The sequence below is a fragment of the Emys orbicularis genome, chromosome 7 (assembly GCF_028017835.1).
Source record: "Emys orbicularis isolate rEmyOrb1 chromosome 7, rEmyOrb1.hap1, whole genome shotgun sequence".
NCBI lineage: Eukaryota > Metazoa > Chordata > Testudines > Emydidae > Emys > Emys orbicularis.
The window spans coordinates 14,605,479-14,615,545 of record NC_088689.1 but is presented as its reverse complement, the minus strand read 5'-3'; positions in this window follow the sequence as shown (position 1 = coordinate 14,615,545).

The window sequence follows — 10,067 nt, the reverse complement described above, 5'->3', positions numbered from 1 at the left end:
ATATCCATATACTAAACTAGCGGTTCTTTCCAGACTACTGTACCCCTTTTAGGAGTCTGATTTGTCTTGCGTACCCCAAGTTTCAGCTCACTTAAACCACTTGCTTACAAAATCAGACATAAAAATACAAAAGAGTCATAGCACACTATTACTGAAACATTGCTTACATTCTTATTTTTACCATATAAAATAAATCAATTGGAATATAGATATTGTACTTATATTTCAGTGCAATACTTGAGCTTGTTTTTCACTTGTGAGCCTTGCATTCTGGGAGGCAGTGAAGCGACAGCAACAATTAGGTTTTTCCCCACATTGAGTCTCTTTCTGCTCTTTGTCTTGATGCCAGGCATAGAAAAAAATGAGATTTCACAAAGAAATGTTGACTCAAAAGGTAACAAACATCCAAAGCATGGTTCCCAAGGTCAGTGTATGCTTTCTGTACTAAACACCAGAGCTGCGTTAGTGTGGAGTCATTAAACTTCATTTGCAGACCACGGTCTGCGGACAGCTCAAGATTTTCATGCTAAGTGGCAGAGAGCTTATTGCTGCTAATGGGTTTCATACCCAGTCGAGATGAGCTGAGTTGTGTTGAGTGTTGGGGAACTATGACTTGAACTCAGATGTCAAGTGGGCCAAATGATCTACATATCAAGCATCAGGTGCTTTTGCAGAAGTAGTTGAAGCTGTTTTCATTTTAAGCTGGGAAGTCTGGAACTCAGAAAGCTTTCTTTGAAAAAACTTCGACTGGCTTACCCACATGCACAGGGTGTTTTTGTCTTCAAATGTTGTTGCAAATGTGCCAGCTTCATAGTGTTATTTGATAGAGTTTCTCTGCAAAGGAAACACAACGTTTGAGTTGGATCACTATTTGTAGATGTGAATCCAAAGCAATATATTTCTCTCAGAACTGACAATGTTTTTTTTCCCAGTCATTTTCAATTTCTTACAATGTTCACTGTTGTCATTACCGCTGCTTCCTGCTCCTCATTTTAAAAATCTATCCATTTTTACATCACAACTACATACACACCATGACAACTTCAACGTCATTAATGTGCTTGCACACATCAGTAAATGACATCGAACTTGTGTGTAGTACAGTGTATTACATTATCATCTAATATATAGAGCAGTAAAACAAGTCATTGTCTGTATGAAATTTTAGTTTGTACTGAGTTTGTATTATGTTTTATGAGTTTTATGTAGCCTGTTGTAAAATTAGGCAAATATCTAGATGAGTTGACGTACCCCTGGAAGACCTCTGCGTGCCCCCAGAGGTACGTACAAACCTGGTTAAGAACCGCTGCTCTAAACTGTTAGTATATGTCATTTCTTTTGCTTGTGAACTTTAAAATAAAAAAATACAGATCTGAATGTGTCAGAAATAGTTTTCATGTTTGACATATTTTGTAATTCAAAGGATGTAAATAATTTTAGATATATTTACTTACCTATAAATTTCCTGATCCTATTTACGGTATATACCCAAAACACCTATTGAAGGGACTTTAGAATGGATTACCAGATGAGGCCTATAATGTGATTTGGTTCATTAATGGAGAAAACTTACGCACCTGGTCAATGAATGCTGTAACACCCTGAGGTTTTTAGACAATGTCTGCGTCACCCATTCATCCTCCTCAACATGCCCCATCTCACCCTTATCGCACCTCCAGCTGCTGTTGTAGAAGTAGTCACTGAAGTTATGGAAATACAGAAGAATTGTGTGACCTATCTCTAAAACAGACACGAGGACTCTGATCTGTGCAGGATCCATGTTTCTGACAGTGAGGTGGTAGAGAGAAAAAGTGTTGTGAGGAACCTGTGAATTTTAAAAAATGTCACAAAATTTAAGAGATGGCAAAAACATACGGGATATTGGAAAGGAAATTGTGGGAATATGACCCCAAGCTCATTCCTGGCATCCCACAATGCAATGGGGAAAAGATCCACAAGGCACTGAGCCCCAGATGGTGTGCAGGAACTGTAAACTGAAAAAAGTTCTGTTTGCCAAACGTTCTAGTGTAGATATGCCCTTAGAATGCTGGTATTTTACATACTAGCAGCGTTATGGTAATAATATTAACAATAATACCACAGAAGCCTATGCCTGCTTCATTCTTGAATGTAAATTAAAACTTTTAACTACATCTGTCATTTGCTTGCTCATCTCTAGTGGTCTGGTTGCATACACCAGAACTGAGATTTAGCTCTGGTTAAATCATTTATTGCAAATAATACTCTGCTCCATTAGGTTGGTATATAGCATTGATAAATAGCACATCACACATTTAACTGTACATTTTGCTGTTATTGTTATTAAAAATAAACCCCTCCCCTCGCATTGCCTTGTGGCTGTTGCAATCTGGAGGGGTTTGTATCATTGCTGCGGAATTCTGTAGTTCTGTCTGTAAAGGACATAACTTTCAGGAAGTGACATTCACACTTGTGCAAAGGCCCAGCACCAGGCTTCTGCACCACTTGAGTCTCACTCACATCCTATAGTATTGCTCAGATGTTCCTATCTTTAAATAGCCTAGGCTGGTAGCAGTTTGACTGCCTGCGGTTACCTGTTATCGTTTCCGGTCACTAAGTTCAATGTCTGGTTGGGAACCCTGATCCACAATACTCACACTCCATGTTCTACTGACTGAGCTAGCTGGGCATGCCAAGGCTCAGAGACCCCACAGCCTCATGCTAATTACATAAGCTAATGTCTTACAGGGTGTAGGCCAGTAGGTTTCTTGCATTCCTGATAAATAAAATATCGTTAAACTAGCTCTCTGGGTTACAATAGGAGGGGCTGAAGTGGGCTCAAGAAGTGCATAGCTCTTGTGCTGGTCCTCTGGAGCAGGCTGAATTGGGCAAGAAGGGTTTATGCCCATGAGGTGTATTCTTAGAACTATCTGGCCTTCCGGAGCTGATATCCCCCAATCTCTACCTGTGAGAAGGAATGAAAGGACATCAGCTGTGCACATACGTATCAAGCTGACAACAACCACAGAAGCGAGAGGTGTTTTTTTTAATGACATTTGGACTTCATTCAGGGCTTGATTCTGCCAGTCTTACTCTGAATAATACCACACCTTGGAAGTAGGCCCATATGGGTGGTAAGGGAGAGGTTTCTGATGAGGAGAGCTGTTGGGACTTGTGCAAGTCCCTATTAAATGGTCACATGAATGATAAGAGGGAGGGATAGCCCCTCCCATTCATTTTATGAATCAGTGAGAGAACATGCGGCTTGATTCTTATTTTAACTGATCTGATTCTCCCATTCTGAATAATCATAAACAATACTCATTAGCAAATGTAGTTACTGGCCTAATCTACTTGGCCCAAGTTCAGGCAGGTTCAAGCTGCTCATCCACCCTCCATGCAGGAGGTGTTTTGGGGGTGCAATGGAATCTGGATGAGCCTTGGTTGGAGGAGTTGTCCCTCTGAGACCACTCTAGCTGGCTCAAATTAAAGCAGCTCTGAGGTGGCTCTACGTTACACTGGGAACTGTTTTGGTTCTTGAGACAGGGTAAAGGTAGCTTTAGAATCTTCTTACCTTGCCTCCCTTCCCCCAAACTGTTTTGAATATAAGTGTGGCTTGGCTGAGGATTTGGGCTATTGTGTTTAGCTGCAGCAGCCCTTTAAAGTCTCAGTACATTCTCATCAAGACACTATGGGTCACTACAAGTTTATGTTAATGTTCTGTTTGTAGAATAATCTTGGGGAGAATTTAGTGCTCCCAAAAATAACAATGAGAAAATAATAATTTTATTTACATAGCTCGTAAATATCTGCCCAGGCACTTGGGTGGTCTGCAACCTCAAAGAACAAGTTAAACTCTGGTGTTACTCCTAACCAGGAGCTTGAGAAGCCCACTCTGGGCTCTGAGCCACGCTAACATTGTTCTTACCTCATCATCAGTAATACAGATTCTTCAGGGCAAATTCTGCCTTTGGTTTTTACCTGTGTAACCACTTTTTGTTTTTAAATTTCGCTCTTAATGCCTGAGCAATCGCATTGCCTTCAGATTCTGCCCTCAGTGACTCCTTTTCAACCCCCCATCTTGAAACTTATTCTGAGCTGCAATGACTTATATATGCTTACATTTAAGTGTGTGGGCAGTTCCCTTGACCTCACTAGGACTATTCCTGTGTGTAAAGTTAAGAGGTGTGATTGTCTAAGGCTAGTTCTACACTCCAGTGTTTTCTATGTCTGTGAGGGTTGTGAAGATCCTAGTATTGTGAGCCTAGTGTAGACACAGTTATACCCTCAATACAGCACTTTTGTCATTATAGCTTATTTTTCTTGGTAGGGCAGTTTTATTGGTACAAATCGTGTCCATACTAGGGATGCTTTTCTAGTACAGTACACCACTATAGCTATACTGGCAAAGCACTCTTAGTGTAGAAAGTCTTAGCTAACCAGTCTGCTACTGATGCATGAGCCAGAACAGACTCCAGCTCACACTCCCATCACCTTGCAGTTCTGCAGAGCTAACAGGAATAAAAAAGTTGTAAAAGTATATTTTTGTCATTATTGTTAGCGGATCTGATTTTTCATACACTCAGGGAGTAGAAGGAGCTATGGTGACAGAGTGGAATTCCAGAGTAGAATGACACTTCAAGAAACATTAAAAAAAAAAAAAAAAGACCATCCTCTAAAAAAAGTCAGAGAAATCAAATCAATGTCGGGGAGACCTAAAAAATAGTAGTGGGGAACTGTGGGAAATTGCTGAGGAGGAAGGGAACAAATGCAGGACCAGCCATAATCAGAATTTTAAAAGGAAGAAAAGTTCTAAAGCTGTTGTTCAAAAGTGGGAGAGATTGTGAGGGGGGAGGGCCACGATGGACTGAAATGGATGTGAGAGGGTTCCACGCTTTAGCACCCACCACAGGAACTACGTCGGCATTGTTATGCTTTCCTTTGCACTCCTGTTAAACTCTGATTTGTAGCACTCTTGAACACGGGCCTCCTTAAGCTGAGACTAAGGGTTGGTCTAACGGTGTGGTAATTTTGTATGGCCTTTGTTAATGGACTTTAGTTTAGGGTACTGGCTTTATTTTATTTTTTAAACCATTTTACTTACATTTTTATTCCCATCAATCCCAAAAGGTTTGAAATGCATAATTTGATTGCTATCTAATAGAAGTTAGCTATAAATAACTAAATGCCTGCAGGTCATTTACCAGGTGTAAGAAAATGATGGGAACAGGTAAAGATTAATATGTTTGGGATTTCTGCTGTGTACATTAGCAGTTTATTTACTTTGCTTAAAAAAGCTCCACTGCCTTGAACTCTAACAGCTACAACCTGATCACTCATAACAAACTATGCAGATCTTAAAGAAACCGTGTTAATTTAAAATGTGTAAAAACACGTTTTTAAAAGCCTATGCCCAATAGTAATTTGTCCACGTTTGTTTGTTTTTAAAATACTAATTAAAGCCATTATAAATATTTTTCCAAGGCTGGATTCCTTTCTGGAAGATATAAGTTTTTGGGCTCAGTACAGAAGTAACTGGGTGAAAATATAAGGTCTGTGTTATACAGGAGTTCAAACTAGATCTAATGTACCCCAGGCACCTAGGAAATAAACATTCCCATGAAGTGTCTGTACCCCTGATGTTGCAGTACTGAGACCATGGTCCTGCAAACCCTTATGTACCCAACTTTACGTATGGGAGCTCAGATGTTATATAGTGATGTGGTCCATAGAAATACCTGGATGGCTTGATAGTTCAGTCATTAGAGAGACAGGACTAGTCACATTGATTTTAATGGGAGAACTGATGTGTGTAAAGTTAAGCACATGAGCAAGTGTTTGAAGGACTGGGGCCTAAGAAACAGTCTTAAATAAGTGGGGTGCACTGCAAGGCCCAGAGCTGTAGGGTTGCCAGGTGTCCGGTTTTCAACCGGAACACCTGGTCGAAAAGGGACCCTCCCCAGCCCGGTGAAAATGAGCAAGTGAGTGCAGGTGGGGGAGAGCGAGCGACGGAGGGAGGGGGCATGGAGTGAGCGGGGTGGGGCCTCAGAGAAGGGGCAGGTCAAGGGTGTTCAGTTTTGTGTGATTAGAACGTTAGAATGTTGTGGAGTTTTTTATGTCACATTGGGCTACAGAGCAGTATTGCCAACCCGAAGCGTTAACAAATCAGGCCCTCAGACTGGCTTAAATAAGATGCAGAAAATCTGAAAATTAAATAATAAAAATTTAAAATTAATCTTGGGTTTTTTATTTGCTTTCTGGTATCGGAATGTTTAGACTTCATATTTTCAAACTTTTCTCTGCAATCATGATGTCTAGAAATTTACTTTTAAAGAAAAAATGTGAGGTGAGATTCTCAAGTAATAACCGGATTTCAGCAGCTGAGCTCTAAGAAGGTCACCAAATATCATAAAATCACAAGCGTTGGCAATACTGAGAGAGGGCCATCTATATAGGTCAGTGTTTCTAGGCTTCCTGGAAAATAGGAGTGGTCACAACTTTGACCTCAGCTTAACCAGATGTTTTTCCTGGCAATTTCTTTACATTTTAAAATAAATTTTGCAGGAACACCTGTGACACTTATTGCTGATTCTGGGTTTCTAAAATGGTGTTTGTGTTCAGCTGGATATCTGTGCCTTACTGATATGGTCTGAACAAAATAAATAACAGTCTAGTAATCAAGCACAACACAGCAGTGGATTCAAACAGAGAAATTTGCAATCTTGTTGCCTATGGCTGTGTATATTCTAAGGCAGGCCTGCACAACTTGTAAAGTGGCGAGGGCCATATTATTCCAAAGAAAACAGCTGAGGGCCGAAACCCCCCTGGCCACGCCGAACCCCCCCCCCAGTGCCGCCCAGCTCCCCGAAACATAACCCCCCCCCCAGCACCGCCCGCCCTGCAAAAATAACCCCCCCCCCCAGCGCCGCCCAGCCCTCCCGAAATAACCCCCTCCCAAGCGCCACCCGCCCCGCGGAAACAAACCCTCCTTCCCCAGCACCGCCCCGCTGAAACAGCGGTATTGAACCTTGGTAATATGTTATAGCGGGCCCCTAAGGTAGTATAATTAAGGTAAAAGAAAAATGTATTTTTGCTAGAAGTAGAAAAAGATCTTCCCCCCACTTTGTAATCAGTTGCCCTGTTGAATGAATGAGGAAGGCGTTGAAGGCAGGCACCTCCAGACAGCTGCAACCTTGGAGCGGGGATGGGAGCCAGACCAGATCAGTAGAACAGGTCAGCCACCGACTCATAGCTCGCCACCTCAGCCCCCCACCCCCCGCTGCCCGCTCACCTCCTCAGGCCCCCACCCCCCCGGCTCACCTGCCCCCCCCGCTCGCCTTCTCAGCCCCCCCCCCGGCTCGCCTACTCACCCCCCGCCACTGCCCGCCCGCTCGCCTCCTCAGGCCCCCACCCCCCCGGCTCACCTGCCCCCCCGCTCGCCTTCTCAGCCCCCCCTCCCCGGCTCGCCTACTCACCCCCCGCCACTGCCCGCCCGCTTGCCTCCTCAGCCCCCCACCCCCCGGCCAGTGATGAGCTGCCAAAATCTAAACAACCAGTTCCCTCCTCACCCCACAAGGGGGTCGTGGCCCGCCCCCCCAGGACTCCTGCCCCATCCAACCTCCCACGTTCCTTGTTGTGCAGGCCTGTTCTAAGGCATGCATGGCATCAACACTCCAATACAGGCCTGAGGGGGTCTGCAGCCAGGAGGCACACATGGAAGTCTGCATGGGACATAAGGTGAACATGGCAGGTATTAGGAATTAATTATATTATTACCATGCTGTGGCTATCCTAAGGAGCACAGGCCATGGCAATTCTGACACAATGCAGACTCCCTGCACCAAAGACCTAAAAAACACTCCTGCTACAGACCAGATGGCTGCTGCTTGAAAAAAGCTCAGATTGCTACTTTTGACATTTTAAAGGTATGTTTTTATTAAAGTGCCATGTTAAAGTGGATTGAGTAAACCATGCCCCCCCGCCCTGCACCCCTCTTGCCAGCTCAGGTAATAACCCCTTGCGAGACGCTCAGTTTTTGCTTAGCTACTTCTACTGCCTTCCTTAGGTCCTGGAGACCCACTTTGTTGGCTCCTGGTTCCACCTCCTTATGGATACAGCCCGTCCGTTTCCTCCACTTTCACATGTTTTAATAGCTTTGTGTGTGTGCTTTAGCCCCCACTGCCTAGCAGGAAGCCAGGGGATACTAACACCATCCACCCATGGAGATACATGGCAAGAAAACAAGGCAGAAATAGAGAAACTCAACACACATCAGCCTGTATTTGAAACTTTCTGCCCATGGCAGTGGAAGGGTGTAGTACTGCATTCCTGCCACCATGTGGTGCTGTGTGAGGCTATAAATCTGCACCACTGGCCAGGCCCATGCTCCCATCATTCCAAAATGGTGTCCCCCAGCAGGAGGTAGATGCTGCTGGCTTGTTCTGTGTCCCCTGGATCCTGAGGAGACGCTGAGTAGCAGGGACACATGCCCCAAGGTAAGAGAGTGCCTCGGTCTCTGGTTCTGTACTGTGGCAGGTAGGAGGGTGGAGGGGGAGCAGGTGTGCTGCATGCACCTGCCCTGCGCTGATTGCATCTTGGGGTTCTGTAGTAGCTTTGATGGAAAGGTTGTGATGTATTTAGGGTGCCCTTTGGGGTTGCCCCTTTGAGGGTCCTTCACCTTAGGCTTTCGTTGCCTCCCAGGTAGATTGTTCCAGCACAAATTCTTGGTGTACTAGAGCTTCATTCACATTTCTGTCTTTCTGCCTGTTTTTCTTCAAAGTGTTGTATTCTCAAGGTACTGGTGTGGCCCCAAATGCTCAGGAACAACCACAGGAAAAGCCAGGAGCCCTTCTCTAGTGCTTGGTTACCCAGGAATAGGGGATTAAGGGTAATGTAGTAATTGTCACAGTTCAGGGCAACTACATTCGTATTCCTCCTCTATGGGCCAGCAAGGGCTGAACCCACTCTTAGGCTTCTGGCTTCCCCGTCATCACTTTTCTTGGGTGGAGACACACACATCTCTCCCCCTCCTGATTGGGCTGTTCGCAGGCTGCACGGTTCCCTGCCTACACTGGGAATGGCAAATCAGATTGCCTCAGCAGGCCTGCGTTGCCTTTCCTCAGAGGCTGCAAACAGCGTCATTGCCCACAGTTAAGGAACCGCCCAACTCTTTCTCAGCAAGTACCTTTATCCTTATTCAAAGCAATAACGGAACCTATGTGTCAATAAGAGATCACCCCAACTCCAACTAGGGCTCTGGCCAGTGAGCAAACCCCACTAAGGGGTTTTTATGTGGTTACAAGGTTCGTAACCGCATTGGTTCAGACCTGTGAGTCCTTCGTTTATACAGTTGGGCCTCTAATCTTGTCTTGATGTAAGAGGTGATGAGCAGGTCCCCTCCTGAGGGGGGAGTTTCAAAGATTGGGTCTGGAGGTGGGGAACTGGCATTCCCTCCGCCCAGGTATTTCCTAGGGAACCAGCTTAACTTTGTTTATCCCAAAAGTTCCTTCTCATCTGGCCCATTATTTTAAAATAGCCATTTGAAGCTCGCATAGGGTTTAAATTAGTCATGTGTGCCTCCTTCATTCACATTGCTGTCTGTCTGTCTTCTAAGGGTTGTATTCTCAGGGTAATGGTGTGGCCCTAAATGCTCATGAACAACTACAGGAAAACTTGTTACATACAATCCAACCATAACAGAGAAATCTTTGCATTTTTAATATAATGAACTCCTAAGACACTTAAATTTACTTCAGTAGGGTTTAATTTAATTCTGTGAGGTTTGTTCAGGATTTGCAAGAAATTGCCACGTCTGTCACAGTATTAAGTTAGACAAGTTTGGCAGTATCTCATCAGCTTTTTTGGAGGCACGTGGCTAAAAGAATTATTCTTATTTAAATGCAGATCAGGGGCAGAATTCTGGGCCCTTGCTCTGGTGTGCAAGGGATGAAGAGTACACACACAGAGTTCTCCTCTTCTTGCACCACCAACCCATTGTGTAGAAGCTTGGTGTGGTGGCAGGTTTTGCCATCAGGACTTCACAGGGTTAGTGCCACTGTGGTATAAGCCCGTGCAAACGGAGTGGGGAG